The sequence below is a fragment of the Larus michahellis genome, chromosome 3, assembly GCF_964199755.1.
Source record: "Larus michahellis chromosome 3, bLarMic1.1, whole genome shotgun sequence".
Taxonomy (NCBI): Eukaryota; Metazoa; Chordata; class Aves; order Charadriiformes; family Laridae; genus Larus; species Larus michahellis.
The window spans coordinates 22,231,641-22,250,168 of NC_133898.1; the positions used below are offsets into that span (position 1 = coordinate 22,231,641).

Consider the following 18,528-nt stretch of genomic DNA (forward strand, 5'->3'; position numbering starts at 1 on the left):
GAAAACTGTTTTGAATAGTTTCCTTGTCTCTGGTGTTGATGCTCTCCTTTTTGGGTGGGATACTGCTTTCAGGCTTTGTTGTACAACCCGTCATAAGCAAAGTGACCCTTGTTTCAGGGAGGAAAAGAGAAACATAAGAGTCATGGTCCCCTGGAGAAGAAAAGGCTGCAAGTACTGAATGGTGGCAGGTCACCCCTCCAGCTGCAGGGCAGGTTCCTCCTGCAGGTGTGTTTGTAAGGACAGGCAGAGCACATGTAAAGATAATACAGAGAGAGAGAGACCACCCAATGCTTTTCACACAGCTTAACAGTTACATACACACAGTAGCATGGGGAAGATGTGTTTTTACATAGAGCTTTAGTGTGAGGGATGTTAGGAGGTCACTTTGTTCCTAAGAAAGTTATCTAACACCTGCAATACTAACAGAGAGATGCCATGAGAGCATGCTCCTCATGGGCAGGGAGGAAGACAAGTACCATGGGTATAATCAGGGGAAAAGCGCAAGGTAGAGAAGTATAGCTGTTTGGAGAGGGAAGACAGCTGAATCTTATTATGAGGATCACAAGATTAGAGGTGGGTGGGTCCTAAACAAAACACCTGGGAGAAGATTGATGCTATATGAGGATGGCTAGTTGTTGCTGCTTCTGTTTCTCTGCTGGAGGCTATGCTGGCTGCTGAGGTTCAAAGAGTTGGTCTCTTCTGTCTTCTATTGGAGAAGCTCTTCCTGGTTGTAGAGTTTGGAGCAGGAGTCTCCTTTATCAGGTTTGGCTTTTAGTGGAGGAGTTGGGCTTTGGGTTGGAGTACGATGTAACCTCTCAGACAAGGCAACCTGCCTTATTTTATAGACTATGATTAGGACATCTTTGCTTTTCTTCTGGTACAGTAACGGGAAATTATTAAGATACTTCAGACCAAAAAAGTGTTAACTTGACCTTTATGCTGAAGAGATATTGAGGTGTGGCAGGGAGGAAATGGTTGCTGCTAAACCAAGCTGTTAATGATAACTGAGATCTACATCAGTTACGGGCCAGTAAAGTATACTTGCGGTCCCCTCTGGCTGGCTAACAGTAACCAGATCTCAGTTAGAGTTTGCAAGCTAAGTGTAGAAACTTTTTAGCTTGTATGATGCAGGGGAGCAGAGTAGGTTATGACAACTTACACTAATGCTCCTCTGTAGTCTTGAAATCTGGTCTCACAGCTGTTAATCACTAGATGGCCTTGGTCAAAATTAAAAAGGCTGTGTTATTTTTTTCAAGCCCTCCAAGAAGGAGAGTAAAGGAACATAAAACTTGTGAGAAACTGAGCAAAACAGTTGAGATGACACCTCTAATGTGCTTGTACTCGTACCCTTTGTTTACTGATGTAGACAAATATAAGAAAGCTTGAAAAAATAGAAAAGCATTCTAGCATTAGTCTTTTCTTGGATTTTTTTCAAGGATACTAGATTTTTAAGGCGGGGGGGGGGGGGGGGGGGGAGGAGGAACCTCCAAAGAAACCATTTTGGCTGCCACTAATGAAGTTCTTAAAATCATTAAAATCCTGTTATTGCTAAGATATAACTCTAAGAAGAGTTAAAAATTAACATCAACACTGAGCGTGCCAAACATTGCCAGGCTAGGGTTTCTGGACCACTAATACTTGCCTGTTGGCCTTTCTCACTGGACCATAACCTGCTCCTTGAGTTGTTCTGTGCAATGTGTTTATGCTTTTTTTGAGGAGAGAGAGGTATGTGATCTCCACTTCTTTAAAAATTGCAGGGAGGACCTCTCTGGGTAGAAAGTGATCTTCTTCTGCGGGGGGATCCTCAGCTGGTGGAGGACCTCTTACACCATCTGAGAAGAGGTAAGCACCCGTGTTTGGGCCAGTTCTCAGTTGCTTGGTATTTCTGGTGGTGACTTGTGACCGATCAGGATGCTGCTGCTACTGCACTGAGCAGTGCTATACAGCTGTGTGGGCAATATGCTTGCTCTAAGTATAGTTTAGGGATCAGAAAGACACATTCCCACGTATATTCACACAGGTCTTGCTTGCTTGTATAATACAGCAGCTCTTTAGGAAAGATTGTTTCTGTGACTGTTTTTTGCCAACTCTCAAGTGCTTGAGTTAGCAGGTAATAAATAATTTGAATGAACGATAACACAAGAATCGGAAATCTAAAGTCAATTGGTGGCCAAGAAGAAGCATCTGTAAATTTTTACCACCTGTCTCTGGAACTGGGGAATGCTAGGTACAGACAAAAACCATCTACAGAAATCCTGGTTTACTCCAAGGAAATTTTTTTTTATCTTTTGTGAACTTCAGCACGTATGAACAAGATGAAAATGAATTTTTCCTCAGTATGCAGCGACCACTGCGCTGTGCAGAGACAGATTATTCTGAAAGGAAAGCAGAAATCGGACCAAATCGACACAATTATTTCCCGGTTATTGTTTTTTAAGTAATGTTCTTTGCAAACAGTAGAATTGCTTCGTTAACGCTCAGGCGCAAATCGCTGCTGTTCAGGGACTGCGTTGGCTAAACTTTTAACAAATATTACCACCTGCTGGGCACGCCGCAGCAGTGCAGCTTCTAACCGTCTACTCCAGCAAGTAACGAGGCTCTTCCCTGCCTGAGCAAGGCATTAAGTCTCCGGGCTTGGAAACTTTTCTGATTTTCTACCAAAGGCAGAGCCGTTGGCTGGAACAGTCCAGCAAAAAACCGGAGATTTGTGTCTTCGGGAGAGTTTAGTACTGAGGGATGTTGGTTTGTTTTGATTAGTATTTTCGTGCTTAGAAACCCTGCTTCTGCAGGATTTACACAAAACGTGTTTATCGCTTACTTCTCGGTACGTTTTGCTACTTACAAACGTATGCAATATGTGGTGCCCAGGGTGTTGAGCCAAGAGCTGATCCTACAGTCTGCCTTGATCCTGCGGCCTGAGCAGGGAGAGCTGTTGTCTCACCCCACTGGACCTACTGCAGCTGCTTGGGATGTAGTGGGAGGGTGAGTTTCTGCCCTGGGACACCTACCATCATTTCCACCAGTGCCACACGTGGTCAAGCTTAACCGACAGTCAGAGCTCATTGAAAACACACTAAAATTCAGTTCTTTTCGTTCTCCTCCCTCTCCTAGGCTGGAAATGGGGGAAATATTGTACTTTCCAGGTTGGTTTAGCAACTACAGCTGCAAGACTGGGATGCAGAGATTAATGTATTCCTTTATAAATGTCCCAGAGGCTTTCAGTCCTCATGTGGGCATCTGTTTTCTCAGTCACTGGTTCGTGAACAAGGCAGCCCTTTGAGCGTTCTCTCCACAAAGCAGAGCTGGTTGGTACCTGTGGCTCTGCAGCCATTACCAGTTTATAAATAACTATTTATATTATGGTTGACATTCCCAGCTTCTTTGTGTTGCAGCTTGCTCTGGACTGGTCTAAGGCCAAGCCAAAAGGGTGGTGGGAGGAACAGCTGTCCTCCTCTCTGGACTAAAGGGAGTTACTGAATACTCTTTTGTTTAGTAATATTCACAATAATAGAGTCTGGTGCTCAAAAGAGGGACTTACCAAGACCTGGCTGACCAAGAGAGGTTTTTGCTGGGACTCCTGGGGCAAGTGGATACCAGAACGCACTGTGACATCTTGTTTTGAGGGAATAGCACAGCTTACCTCTAAGAGGATAAGGAGGGAAAAGCAAGGCAAAATTTCAGGGCAACAGTTCGACAGTGTGTGGGGTGTGTGTGTGTGTGTGTCTTTTTTTTGTTTGATTCTTGATTTGTCAAGCATCAGGCCTTTGTACTTGTGCGCAGTGATTTTTGTGGGACCGCATTGCCTGTGGTGACTGGCATTTACCAGCAGCTACACTGCAATGGTACAGACGGAAAGGGTGGGATCTTCTGTATGAGCATCTGTCTTTCAAGGAACAGTGCCTCTGGCAAGAGTACCAAGCCTCTTGCAGGGATATTAAATTTTTTCTTGTCTTTCCCATCAAGAGTTTTTTTTAAATCTTAGCTATTTTTGAAAGATACGTAGGAGGCTTTCCTGGTTTTATAAGGATACTAGCTGAAAGCAAGTTTTAGAGCACTTAAGAGCCTCATTTTCTACAGTCGTATGGAATCTCACAGGACTACTCAAACTCATGGGGTCCTCATGTTTAGGAACACCAGAAACAGCTCCTGGCTCAAACCAATACTTCACACAGCAATTGCGTATTTTTTTTTTCCTTCTTATCCTCACAAAGATTGTCCTGTCTGACCCGAAGATGCCAGAGAAAGCAGCCACACCACCATGCAGGGCTCCCTCCCAATCTGCCCACACAGCATCAGGTTGATTATGTTTGGCAACCCAAATGGCTATAAACCCCCTCCAGTAGTAGAAGAGGTGTGATGGGTAGCAAAGCTGCCAAATTTGGGGGTTGACATCTGAGAGCCTTGAGGAGCTATTTTATTTATGTGGTTTGGATCTGGGTAAGTGAATTTTGACCCTTTTCATTGTGCTGGGGCCACTGTTCCCTGTGAAGGAGCCGGGTGGTGTGACCCCACACCTGTCTGTCCCTCCTGTGCCCAGCAGTGATCCTCCACCCGTGTCCCTTGGCAGCCTGGAGCGATCCCTCCTGGCATGGTGGAGCAATCCTGCTTCCCACTGCCCTCCCGTCCTCCTCTGCCACCAAATTATAAGATCTTTTTCCACCTCTAGAGGACACTGTGGCCTGCCATATGCTCACTTCTCCGCGGTGCTCCAGAGGCAGCAGCCCTGTTCGGTGGCTACCTGGCAGAGGTGGCACAAGCTGGTGGTGGTGGCCCCATCATGCTCAGGTTGGGAAGGGGCTGGGTGGTCATGCAGGCTTGAGTGGCTCTGCCACCAGCTGCTGGGCATCAGGGACACTTGTCCCTCTTCACCTGCTCTGTCCATCGTCCTACAAACCACAAGGACCTACTGGCTTTTCAGACTGGCCAGGATGAGGCAGGGACTCAGAAGAGCGTTGTAGATGTGGGAAGATGTTTCCTTGCTCTCAGTACACGTCTGTCCAGAGGTCCTCTAGATTTTGCCTTTTCAGTCCACTGCAGGGATCTTCTTCCTTCTGGGTCTCTGATTTTGGTCCCACTGATGTTCCCCCCACCCATGATAGCTGGCAGACAGGGACCTGCCGGACTAAGCACAAGCCCAGGGAGGTTTTCTCTTTTTACTGTAGGGCTGTACTGGTTTTCATCTGCTTTCTTGTCTGTTCACAAGCCTTGCAGACTTAGACTTGTAGACTTGTCTCTTTTTTTTTTTTTTTTTTTTGCCTGCCCTATTGTGGTGTTCTGCTATTTAGCACTACAATAGGGAAACTTCTTAGAAATTTGCTAAAAAGATACCCTTTGGTATTCAAAGGAGTTATGGAGTACATGAGCAGAACAAATTTTTAAAAGTAGTAGTGGCTGATCAGGAGGTGGTTGTTTACCTGGAAGCAGACAGTTAAGCGTGTGATCATAAAGCAGCAAAGCTCGCAGGGTGCTGGGGAAGATGCTGTACAGCTCCAAGTTGTTTATGCCATAGGTGTCCTGCAGCCACATTGCTCCTCCTTGAAAACTCCTTCCAGATTGCTTGTTTTGCCAGACTCCTCATCAGCAGAGCCAAACTGCCATGTTCTGTGCTGGGCATGTAGGAGTGCAGCTGGGGAGGTCTTTTCGTCATGACTGTAACCACCAGCAGCAGTTTTGGACGTAACGGCGGCTCCCTCTCAGCACGTGCATAAATAATGTTATATGCCCAATACTGGCAAGGGTGATGTTTTTGATGTTTGTAAGTCCTGTGGTGCTCCTTGCAGGTGAAGAAATACCTTGGCTTTGAGAATCTGAAGGCTGGCAAAGTTGACGGTAGAGTAAGGTTATTTCATTTTAATTGAATTGGAAACGAGGCCATTTTGGGGGAGGAGGATTTCTCTTCCATACCAAAGTTTGGCCATGGTTTGTGCATCCATGGATGAACAAGGGCTGAGTTCTTCCCAGAAAGTCAGTCCTTTCCATTAAGTGCATCTCCAGCTTTAAGTCAAATCTGAACTATTTCAGGTTTTTTTCAGAGTTTTGCAGTGAGATCACAAATCCACAGGAACCTGCCACTGAAAGCAAAACCAGGCAAGAGATACCAAAGAATGAATCATGACAGGACCCCAGGTTGCTACTGAATTTTGGGTTCTGCATGTTGCTGGTGACAGACTGTGGGTTGCAAAGCAGGAAAGCAGATGGGGGGGAGGGCGGGTGGGCGGCATGTGTGCAGGGGGAATGACTTTTTTTACATGCAAATAAGGTTGAAAATTTTCTTGAAATTATCCAGCTTCGATTTATTTTTTTTATGAGAGCAAGAAACTAGGGGGGTGTGTGTGTAAAACAATGGCTTCCTATGCAAAATAGCTTTTTATAATTGCTGAAGTTAGGCACACCCTTGGTTTCCAAGCATTTTGCGAGGAGCAGCAGTGTAAAAACTGTGCAAGCGGTAAAGCTGGGCACAAGACAACCGTGCTGAAGGCTGAAATGGATCGCATTGCTCCCGCTTTGACACCCCAGAAACCATCTGCAAAAGTCCTATGGAGCAGGAAGAGATGGGGTCACTCTGCCCTACCAAATGTGGGTACTCAGATGCATTAGTGTGCCATCGTAGGTATATCCAGTTTTCCAATGGCACTTTGCTACCCATGGTCCGCCTCCCCTCTGCCAGGGAGGTGGTGGCGGCAGCAGCCCCGGTGTGTAACGCAGGCGCTGCCCTTTCCCACAAATGCCTTTCCCCACAGCCCTCAGGACATCTGCTTGCCCTGGAGAGTCTTGAAACAATGCGGGTTTCCTGGCCCTCTATGTGGTTTTTTCCTCTTATAGGAAAATATATGCTAGAGTATCTGCAGTGTTTTCCAGTTGCTTTGTCCCAGTGTTAGCATGTGTGCGTTATGTCCGCGAGGGAGCATGTAACAGTGGAAGGTCATGGTGAAAATAAGATGATTTAGAGGGACGCATGTAGGAACGAGCTATCTTGCTTCAGAGCGATGCCCTGTGTGGAGGGACGTTTCTGTACAGCAGAAGACTGCCCTGCTCTGCTTCTCACGTGCATGTTTCTCTCCACAGTGGGTCTCCTCAGGTTTTTTCAACTCTCTTCTCTTGCCAGTCTCTGCACTTGTACCGTACCCCATCCAATACCACTCGTAGTCTGACCTGCTGCAGACCATTGCCTTCCACCCACGTATTTTCCTGAGCTCAATCACCTATTTGATGAAACAGTATCTCCAAGACGGACATCTGTTTTGAAAATGGTACTGACAGAGCTATTGCTTTGCTTGTTAGCCTGTGCCCATCACAGGATACCCTGTGTCAGCCTGACTGCAGTGCTGCAGGTAATTTTTCTGCTGCTGTTCATCACACTTTTTAGACCGTTTTCCTCCTGTGAAGACACACACATTCCATAATCTAGTCATTTCTTACAGAACTAAGAAAATCAAACGCTTTAAATTCCACTGTAAGGCAGCTGCTGAATCACATTTGTGGGTTGTGTCTTTTTATACCCTCTCCAATTTTTCAATATCCTTTTACAAATGTAAACCACGACAAAATATTTCAGTATTTGGTCTTGCCAAAACTGTGTACACAGTTAAAATCATGATAGGATATTTTTTTTAATTGTTTTAAAAACCCGTGGTCTGTGAATGGTAACGTTTAGCCTTCTTTCTTAATATGGTTCCTTCTGCTACCTCAAATACACTGACTAAATCCCTTCCCCTAAAACGTTACTGTCTGAGGTTTGATTAAAGCTGTGAAGAATGTGTGTGAAAATTGTTCTGGTAAGTGACTGTTCATGGGAGCTGGGAATTATCACTGTTTACATTTTTTTAAAATTTCCCCCGAAAGGTTTGATGTGCACTATGGAGAACTCGATTTGCTACAGGAGCCAGCTGAGTCAAGCGGCTGTGGGGAGGAGGAGGGGCAGGGTGGATTTTTAAGGCAGGTCTCTCTAAAACTGCAAGAGGGAATATTTTCAAATGCGGACAACTTGCCCATGCTCTGATGCTCCCCGAAACAGACAGATGGAGGTTAAACCCAACTACGCTGTTTCTTTGTTGGCTGCTGTCTCGCAGGGCATCTCCTGGCTGGTGTTTGACTGGGAAGAAGCAGGATTTCATGTCCGCTACTACAAGCTCATTCATTTAGTAACACTATCTGTGATCCTCTTTGAAATCCCCAAAGCAACTGTTAATAGCTGGGTCCCAGGAAAAGCGATACGGCAGGACCGGCCCGTGGGGAGGCCAGTTGCCTAGCATTGTGCTCGGTGTTGTGAAACAGTTGGCCGAGCCATCAGACTTGCTCGGCTAAATGAATTAAGTAATCGCACGGCCCTGCAGAGAATATTAGTGAGGAATTTCCATATTGCAGCTCTTGATATTCCCGCCTCGCAGCCCTGTTACCACAAATACAAGGCTTTGGCTGAGCAGGCAGTAATTTGATATTAAATGAGGTTCTTATTAAGCAGATGCAATGAAATAGGGCAGAGTTTTATGTTGCATTTGTCGACTAAATGCTTTTTATTAGCATTCATTAGGATGAGGGATAACTGAGTGCAGGATATTCTTTAGCCAAAGCTTGACCCTTCAGAGGAAGGATAATTAAGTAACTAAGAGCTTGGGAATAGGAGCTCGGCCACACACAGCAAACACACAGCAACTCGCGCTCTCCCTCTTCTGGGAACCGCGTCTGCAAAAGAGGCCGTGAGGAAACTTGGGGGATGTCCCACGCTGCCTGGGGATGAAACTGCTCCTTGTCTCGTTCTCCAGGTGTTAATTTGACAAAGCACAAAGGCCTCTTGGAAAGTAAACCATTTGCGCAGACACACGTTGCTCTTTCTTTCAGGCTGAGCATATTGGGCTGTCAGCCATGGAAATAAGGCCCTTTTTTCGTTTGTTTGGATCATGAAGCTTCTTAGAAAAGGTGATATAAGAAGAGATAAAAGCTCTGACTCTTAATTCTGGCCTCTTAGCAAATGTGCACAAACATATGTGTTTGTCAAAGTTGACTCCACCAGGGTGGCAATGGCCACGTTGGGACCTTCCCGACAGGGATGCCCCCATTCCAGAAGGGAAATGGAGCCAAGAGCTGGTGGAAAAGCCACACAGAAATCAGAGGTGCCTCTCTGCCAGCCCAAGCTGCTTTTGTAACAGTAGAAGGTGGACTGTGTTTTCCAGCTTGCTTTTGTCTTGTTTAGGTTTCTCTGCATTAAGTCTTGTTTCCATTTCTCCTTAGCCTGTGCTTTAGGGTCAATGCGTTTTTCTGCCTCCTCTCTGCACACTTTTATTCCTATCCATGAGATGTTTTATGGATTTGTGTCAAGCTGTTGGGTTGGGGTTTTTTTTTTGTGTCTTAGTTTTCTATTATCTGGCAGGGTTCAGCAAAAAGGAGAGTGATAATTTTATGAGAATTCCCAGTGCTTGGTCTGCATGTGATTTCTGTGATGGGTGGGTGGCTTGCGTCTTGTTTGCAGCGAACTCAGAACTCACACTCTCTGGCCTGGACTTGCTCTGGTCCTGTTGAACTTGAAAATATCCCCAAAGCCCAATTGTTTTGGAGGAGATAGAATTCTGCCAATGCTGAGGCCTTGGCAAAGCTCCCCTCCTCTATAAATGCGGTCATAAGTGACCATATTAAGTTCTTGTGAGTCTGTATGAAGATTCAGAGGTACATACTGGTGGTGGCACTCTGTCTTGGACCATTCCCTAGTTGTGTGAAGCCAGTCCATATGTGGCCATCGGGGTCTTCTGTTTCTCCAAAACTGAAGTGTGGGTTCCACCCACAAAGCGATAGTAGGTATCGAGGTCAGGGATCTGTGTATATTCCCCTTTTTAAAAAAGGAGGGATGAAGGTTTTGAGTAAAGCAAGGGTGCAAGTACAGCCCTGCACTAACAGGCTCTCAGGTCTGCCTGTAATGTTGGTCCTTGCAGCAGCAACCACAAGGCAGCTGTCACTGTGGGGGAGGAGAGCAATAAGAGGGAAGAAATCATTCAGAGGGAGGTACCCTTCTGGTTGGAGTTAGAGGAGCCTATTCTTTTCCCCAACCATGGGAAAGGAAATGTCTTGATTTAGAGGATGAAAAGAGGGCTGCACCTGCAGTGGAGATGTGACAAGAGTTGTGTGGGGTCAAAAAAAAAAACCCCAAACCCTAAGTAACCTTATATTGGCATGTAAAAGTGTCCCTGGGCTTTATTTTGCACTCCTGCTGCTCATATACCCCCTTGCAGTTGCTGGAGGTAGCTGCCGGCATCCCACTGGCCAGTGTGTGTGAGAACCTGGAGGTAGACCTGGCTCTCCCACTGCAGCCATTGTGCTGCTTGGACCTCCAGCTGTGTGCATAGGACTGGCTGTGTCTTTGGCAACATACGTGCGGACATAGAACTGGGCACACAAGTATTTGAAGACTATTTCCTTGAGGGAAAATGTTTCTTTGTTGTTTTTTGTTTTGTTTTTTTTCTGCTCTAATCCACTAATGAAAATCAAACACAACTGTACTCACAGGGGCAGCTTGGAGTGTGTACAAAGACCTAAGGTATGCGTGAGAGGGGTAATGAACCAAGCCCAAACACCGAAAACTAAATCTCCGGTGGTAAACTACTGAAACCATACGGTTCGATGGGCTGCAAGGGTTTTCTTGGATTGAGGTATTCTTTGAGTTCTGGCAGATGCAAGGAGCAGTCCAGCATTTCCTTTTTATCCCTGTTCAGCACTTGATCTTCCAGCCAGCCCTGACTTGATGAAGTCTCCTAGTACAATTGTTAGCAGTTTTGTTTGCTTCGTTACTTTAATCCAGCACCAGGCTTTTCCTAGTGGATATTCTGGTTTGAGCTGTATTGCCTGGCTTCTTGCTGGTCACAGGTGGTCAGTTGTTTTCCTTTTGGTCAATGTGTAACCCTAATAATCGGAGGAAGTACTTGAAGCCACTGAGCCTTCACAAAGGGAAAGGAGCAAAAAGGTGTAGCAGATGAACCAGGAAGGAGAATCTTGGAAAACAAACTGGAAAATCTTTTCTTTATCAGCCTGCGGAGCTTTTCTAGGTGATGAGTATTCCTATGAAACCTGGTCACGTTTGCACTTTATTGTCTTTATTATCTATAGTTAATATAAAAGAGGAAAGTTTCAATGTAACGTTCACTTGCGCGCATCTCTCTTTGTGAAGCTTTAGGCAGATCGTTTGATTTTTTTTGTCTGCCTGGGGCCTCTGACTCCCTGCCAAGCTCATTGCTTATAAAATGTATTGATCTCACAGCTTCCATGGGTGACCATTTTCGAGTGTTATCATGGCTGAAGGCACAGAGCAGAAACATTTGGAAAGGCCTATGGACATGGTTCTCATGACAAACTTGTGTGACATGTTTCATTTGGTCCAGAGCTGCAAGATTCTCTATCAAGCTTTAAAATAAATAAATACAAATTTAAAATCCCATGTTTCTTAAAAGATGTCCCTGCTGGCATGAATACTCTAGAGTGAGAGGTTAAAGCTTCTTTTTCCCAGTTATCTATGTCAATAAATAATTGCCTCCTGAAAGTTCATGGAGAGCAAACAGCAAAGGGTCAGGAGCACATCTGAACTGAATTCAGTCTTAAAGGTTGAGTGGTTATCCATGGAAATAAGTTTGTGGTATTTGCCCAGCTCCTGCAAAAAAAAAAAAAAGCCGCCTTAAATTCATCACTAATTTGCTTTTTAATATTTCTCTTTCTGCATGTGATTTCCCTACTGCCTGTCTCCTTGGTACCAGTCCTAAAAGCTTATCCTCTTCCATGACAGTGGTGCTAAAATACTGAGGTGACAAAACTGGACAGCCCTTGGTTTTCCACTTTCAAGTGCTCTCTGTGGGTAGCGAACACCACAGGCTACACTGTTTTGATAGCTGCTAGGTCACGTTACCTGTCTATCCCCTGGCATTGTAGTAGTAACCTGGCAGGTCAGCTATTTCAATGCTATTTCACTTCGCTACCTGGCACCAGCCATACAGCGTTTTTATATACTGAATTATTTATGGACTCATAATTATTTAGCATCAATATGTCAACGTTACAATGCCCCTGTTGGCCATAAAGGAGCAAAATCTTTCTTTAATTAAAATTACATGGTCCGTGTCAACTTTCCTTGGACCCAGTCTTTTAAAACTGAGTTGGGAGTTTGAATTCCAAACCAAATACCTGTGTTTTAAGCAAAGACTAAATACAGAGCTTTCTTTCAGTGAGACTGGTCTTGGAAGCCAATAATTTTATGTGTTTTAGGGAGGTTTATGTTATACTGGGGAGTTTACAATGGACTTCATTGAACTGTAGACCACAGTGGCAGTATTTTTTTTATAAGCAGCTTCTAATAAGGAGGAAGCAGTGTATAATTCAGACTGTCAATGTTCCTGCCTAAAGACAAAAGCTTAAGATGCCTCAACGATGGTTTGAAAAACTGCTGAATCCTGAGAACAATCCGGTAACGAAGGTGGTAGGGTAGTTTGTTTTAAATAATGTGCAGCTGTCTTTTTTGAAAAAATATTGCATCATTTGGCATTGTAGAAATATACTGAACCACCATATAATTTAATTACACGACCACCCTGCAAGCTCCATGAGCCAAACTCAATCCTGGCATAAGCGGGTGCAAATCCCTCTGGGAATTGCACCCGCTTAGGCCAAAGCTAAATTTGATCCAGTGTTTTTTTTCCCCTTCTCCCTGAGAACTTGAAGGTATGGAGATCCACTTCATCCTATACTGTACTTGGAGCTATTAGCTTTTTTCCACACACAGAGCAACTCTATACTTGATGCTGAACTGACTTTTGTTATAGTTTTCGGAATAAAAACAAACAAAAAAAAGTCTTTTGAATGCAGTATACAAAGGTGGTAGTTAAGTATTTAAGATTATCATAACCAAAAAGTAAACTCCATCATTTTCTAGGTCACATCTGCCATGGAAATGAGGTCCAATAGGGACGGTGATGGCCCTTTGTGGAGAGGGACCAGCATAAATCAACCATCTATTATATGTTCAACAAGACTTCTCACTTGATGACATGCCTATGATACATAGCTTTCCATTTGATGCTTGGAGAAGTAATTAAGTCTGTATTTGTTTAGGATCTTTGCTTTATTCAAGGTGTGAGGCTGCCACTCTCACTTGAAACCGGTCGTCACTTCTTGAGCAGTCTCCTTTGGCAGGAAAAAAAATAATTCTCGAAGAAACTTCCCATGTGCTCCACGCCATACAGCTCCCCCAGTAATATTTTTTTTTCTACCTTGTTATGACTGCAGGCTGACTGAATCTTTAAGACTTCTCTTAAAGAAATCTAGAGGGCTTCTTTCCCTATGGAGAAAAAAACATCTCAGTATGAATAAGAATAATAAAATCTTTGAAAGATGGGTCTGCTGAAGGAGAATTTCTTTATCGGCTTTCTTTTAAGCTAAAAAAACTCTACTTAGCTAAGGTTAAATACTTGCTGTTTGCGTGTGAATGTGTGCAGTCCCACAGAGATCAGAGGTGGCATGGAGCAGAGTAGAAGGTGCGGAGACGCTGATTCAAAGTATTCAGTCTTGCGGGACATCTTAGATAGCTTTGGCTCGCTGTGATCAGCCACAGTGAGATAGCACATGTATGCCAGACAGAAGGCCATAACCCTGACTTTCTCATTTCCAGAACTTTATTGTAAACATTTGACTGAGATGGAAATCCAGCAAGACTTTATGTATGATGTCTTCTGAGAGCAACAGCTAGTGTCGGGAGAAGCCTTGTTCTTTCCAAACACTGAGAAACAAGAATCACTACCAAGTACAGAGGCAATGAAAGGCAAAAAAACACATCAAACAACTACCCAAAGTTTATAAAATAGGCACGTAGTCATGACCTTCCTACAGTTACACAGACATGTGCACGCACACATCAGCCCTTAACTTCATTGGGAGTTGCTCACATGTGTCTTTGGACAGATCTTGTCCCTAAGCTGATTTATGTCCAAAGGAAACTTGGGCTCCGATTCAGGTTCAAATCAGGTTCAGCATGGAAAATCCTGAACTTGGAGCCAGACCCTAAAGCAGCCCTTCAAAGAGGCAAACAAACAGACCAGACCAGCTTTTTCTCCTAAGCTAGAGCTCTCTAGCCTTGTGCTTGGGTCTAGCACGTCCCTCTGCCTCCCTCCTAACTGAAACGCATTTGTAAAGGGATCTTTATTCCACCCTGGAGAATACAGTGCAGGCAATTGGCTAGTGATGGTGCCTTGGAGCTCGGCCACCTGGGGCAAGTGTGAGACTGCACATGGAGGGAAAAGGAGAAAGCAGCAAGTGACGGAGAGACCCTTTTGCCGCAAGAGCCTGGGAGATTCATCCCAGAGACTCCCAGAGGTTTAAATCTCCTCCACTTAAAGGGGCCCATACCATGTTGTTTTTACTGAATAGGCTGCTGTTGCTGCTTGATTTGGGGTTTTTTGTTTGTTTGTTTTGTTTTTCTATTTTTAACACAAGTAGATGTCATCACGCGCTTATTTCAGTATTGCCTGCCCTGCTGGCAGTGGGGAATGAACTTCTGTGATGATTGCGCATGACTGGGCAAAGATTGGACTTTGGGAAAAAAAGGTCAAACAAATGTGACCTGTCCTTTTCCTGACAAAATAATGAAGGTGCTTAGATTAGATTTATCTGCTGCTCTTCCTAGAGCATGTTGCTCACTCTTGGTGAAAACTGTCAAGTAATGAAATTAAAACGCAATACGCTATTACAACTGTGAGCGTCCAGTTAAAATTCATCCTACCACAACCGCCCCCCAGCACAAAGAGTTTAGGGATGGGCCAACCAAATAAACATGAGCTGCAGTCACTGAGGAGTCACGTCAATCTCGGGTCCGCCAGGCTGACATCCACCGGCATATCAGCAAGCACAATCTTGTTTTGGAAAATACATGTTTGTGTTTATCAAGCAAGATCTCACAAGACTTCCATTTAATAGTTGGGGGTTTTTGTTGTGTGGTTGTTTTGTTGTTGTTGTTTTTTTTTTTTTTCTTTGGCTTATAGGCACTGTTCAGACTGAAAAATACTTCTGAAAAAGTCAACCAAAAGGGACATGTCTTCTCACTAGATTTGAATTTTTAAACAAATATAGAGGTGCGTAGCATTTGGAAGCATATCCCTCCTGTGCTTCTGAACATGGGTATGGTTAATCTAGCTAATGATTTCCAAACATTTGTAGCCCTCAAAGCTGATCTGTTTTTGAAAGAGAGCAACTACCTGTAACACCTGTTTGCCAAAAGGACTTGAAGGATGCCATGTGCCATGGAGCAAATCTTTGTTAAAGATCACTCGCATCAAATGTATTCATGTTTTTTAAAATGATCTCGGTCATTCTGTGAGAAGTATATGAGCAACTTGACTACATATTGTTCCCAAATTTTCAATGTTCCTATCACTTCACAGAGGCATTTTACATCAGCTGCTTTGAGTTCCCATGTTTCCATACTCTTATTTTAGCTACAATCTGAGCACTATTATGCAGGAGTGTATCCGGGTGTATCCTAAATAGTTGGAATTTTAAATCTTGCCACTTTCTTACTCTCTACTTTCTCAATTTCAAAGGGTAGGAGACCATTAAAAATTATTTTGAAGTGAGTTTGGTTTTGCTTGCTGTTCTTTCAGGAAATCTTTTTTTTTTTTTCCCCCCTCCCCTTCTTTCTTCTCTGCTCACTCTGCAAATAATACCCAGGATTTTAATGAGATAAAAAAAGTATGTAAGTGTATACTCTGTGCATTAGATAGTACCATTGTCGTCCGTCCCAAGAAAGGGTTATCTATTGCTGCGTCTCTACAGGCCCCGCTCTGCTCACTTTCCTCTGCTGGGGACTAACACAGTCGTGCTTCTTGCTGTGTCCTGGCTTGGGCCAGAGTTGTAGCCTTTCCGTTTGCCTTTTTGCAACTTCTGCTCTTGAGCAAATTACTTTCAGAGATTTACAAACGACTCCACATGTCAACCCCAAATACTCGCTGTCGTGAGGCGGGTGAAGAAATGAGATCAGGGAGAAAGGTGGATCCGAGTTAATACTAAAAACTTAACGTAAGGGTTGGTTTGAAAATGTGCTTATTTCTTGCTGATTCACTGCCTCGTCTCGTTATCACCACCATACTTCCTTTTTCTCTTTCCTGTTTTGAGCCTTGCTTGTCGCATCATTTTGAGTCAACATCACAGGTTTTCAGGGAATAAAGTGCTGAGTTAACAGAGGACCTTTACGGAGCATTCAGAAAAATAATTCAGGCATCACAATTTCCTCCACCTCCCCCCCTCCGACTCAGGCCAACTGATGCGACTGCAGTATCTGTGTGTTTTAGACTCTAGAAATGATAGAGTTGGGGGGGGGGCTCATTTTATCCCCGACTCAGGCATGGACCTTTCTTCAGAGAGAGATTTCCAGTGAGGTGCTAATGGGAGCTGGCTGTGGGATTGATTTGTGATGCTGGCACCCACCTGTCAGGAATGATGACAGATCCATCGGCTTGTTTTATTTTAGCCATTAAGAGGGAGAGCAGCTTCTTTAAATAGCCCTAAAGTAAAACTGTTACCTAAATCAAAAGCAATTGCCTAAGTGTTTCTCTATTTATACAGCTGGAATACTTTGACTTAGTATCAGTGCTGCATAGTGTATAATTAGCAAACTTTAATAGATAAGTTAGAGGGAATGACTTGATGAAAGTGTTAAGGAAAACTCGGCTGCTGAGTTGTAAGAGATCCTCATTAACTTCATTGGGTTTAGGTGTCAGTGTCTTCTGCTGAAAAATGTTTGCCTGTTGCCATGATCGTGCTGATTATCCTGGGACCTTGTCTATGGGCTGCCTTGTACTGTTGTGGTGGGATTCACCTAAAATCCGAGTTCTGCCAGGGCTGATGCTGTCCAAATTTGTAAGGAGGTGTTATCATTACTCCTAAGTGCTCGCAGTCCAAATATCTGGCAAGGAAATGAGAGGTGAAGATACTTTTTGCAGCTAATACTCGGCTAAAAGCAGAGCTGGGATGAAAGCTGTAGGCTCCTGACTCCCAGACACATGTCCTACCTGTTGTGTGTAGTCAGCTCTTGAGGCAGTGTCCTGACTCCCTTTCTCAAGGACTACTGCAAGGAAAGGCAAATGTTCAAATAAAAACTACTCATTCCCGTTTAAGAGTAGGGGGAAGAGGGGAAATGAAGCTTTGGGCGTTTGCAGCTCACCCCCGGGAACATGGAGAAAAGGGATCTAGAAGCCGGTTCTAGACTTTATTGTAAGACACCCTCTGCCACAAGCCGCCCCGCTGGAGTCTTCTGGTAGCTGCCCACAGGTGGTGCAAAGCTGGCTTTGGCTGCTAGAGGCATCAGCCCAGGAGCGCGTGTGGCTGCGGGCGATGGGAGCTCCTGGCGCTGCTCTGCCTCTGAAATATTCAACCCGGGCGCCACGCTGCCGATCGCGCGCCACCTGAGCCCTTCGGAGGGGCTGGACCTGCAAATTGCTTCATAAAGCAGAAGAGGTTTTCAAAAGCACCGAGGAGGACTTAAGCAGTTACCTTTCAGCAACACCTTTGAAAAAATCTCTCTTAATAAAGCTGTAACTTCACAAAGGCATGAGGGCGAGTTTCAGTTTGGAGCCTGCCCCCTGTCCGGCAGCAAAGGGCGTTTGCTTAAAAAGCCACCCACCATTTCAGATGTGATGCTGCAACCTCTCAGCTCAATGAATAATGTTTAACAGTGTGAATTTTATTATTTTGGCTTTGAAGGTCCCACAAGGCTCCGAGTTCATAGACAAAACCTCCCCAAATACCCAGCGAAAGTGTAAAACCAGAATGATCTTTGTATCCAGTGCACCCCTGAAATTTACTGGCTGTTTATATTGCTAACTGCTACTGCTGGGAGGAGCCCTATAAATAACCTTAACAATGTGTGGGGTTTAGGGAGAAAAGCATCGCGTGAATAACGATCCATTTGTAGCCTAGAGGCTATGCGAGATCTCCACTTGCTATTCCTTACTGTGTTTATTCGCCAGAAACTACTTCCAAGAACTGGGCAAAAGGGGCAGGGTATGTTCTCACTAATGTTGAGATGAGCGGTGGTCAAGCTTTTTGTTACGCAGACAAGGGCTAGATGTAAATAAATCTTACATGCCAGCAAGCTTCAGTCCCAAATACTGGAAGATTATTTGTGGCATATGTGTCACTTTGGAGGAATACAGGAGAGAGACACCAATTTCTCCATATACAGTAGATCCTTCACTCCAGCAGCCCACGTGCTTTCCTGAAATAGTCCCGTGTGGTTTTGATTATAATTCTTTTGTGACTTCTGGTTAGAGACTAGCTTGTCAACATGACCAGGCCACCTCAAACAGATCTTACTGCTTTTTTTTCCGGTAACAGAGGCGGCCAAGGGAGGACAGAGATGATACAGAGGAGTACTATGTTCTTTTGAGGTTTTTTTTTTCCTGCACCTGTGAGTAGAGACACCACAGTAAGGAAGACAACTTCGAGTTAAAATAAACACAGATGGAAAATTGAAGGATTCCCTACTGAACTCACCTATATTTTTTTTTTTAA

General features: G+C 44.4%; 1 long non-coding RNA gene across 3 annotated transcripts in view; it reads left to right on the forward strand.

Annotated features, from left to right (window-relative positions):
- Positions 1–18,528, forward strand: part of LOC141740410 (uncharacterized) — a 151,313-nt gene that overhangs the window by 74,772 nt on the left and 58,013 nt on the right. For 2 of the 3 annotated variants that reach the window (XR_012586024.1, XR_012586023.1), the window contains exons 1-2: positions 661–762; positions 1,758–1,842. This is a non-coding gene — a long non-coding RNA (uncharacterized LOC141740410). Of the gene's footprint in view, positions 1–660; positions 763–1,757; positions 1,843–18,528 lie in introns of those variants that run through there. The other variant, XR_012586022.1, reaches the window with a different exon arrangement.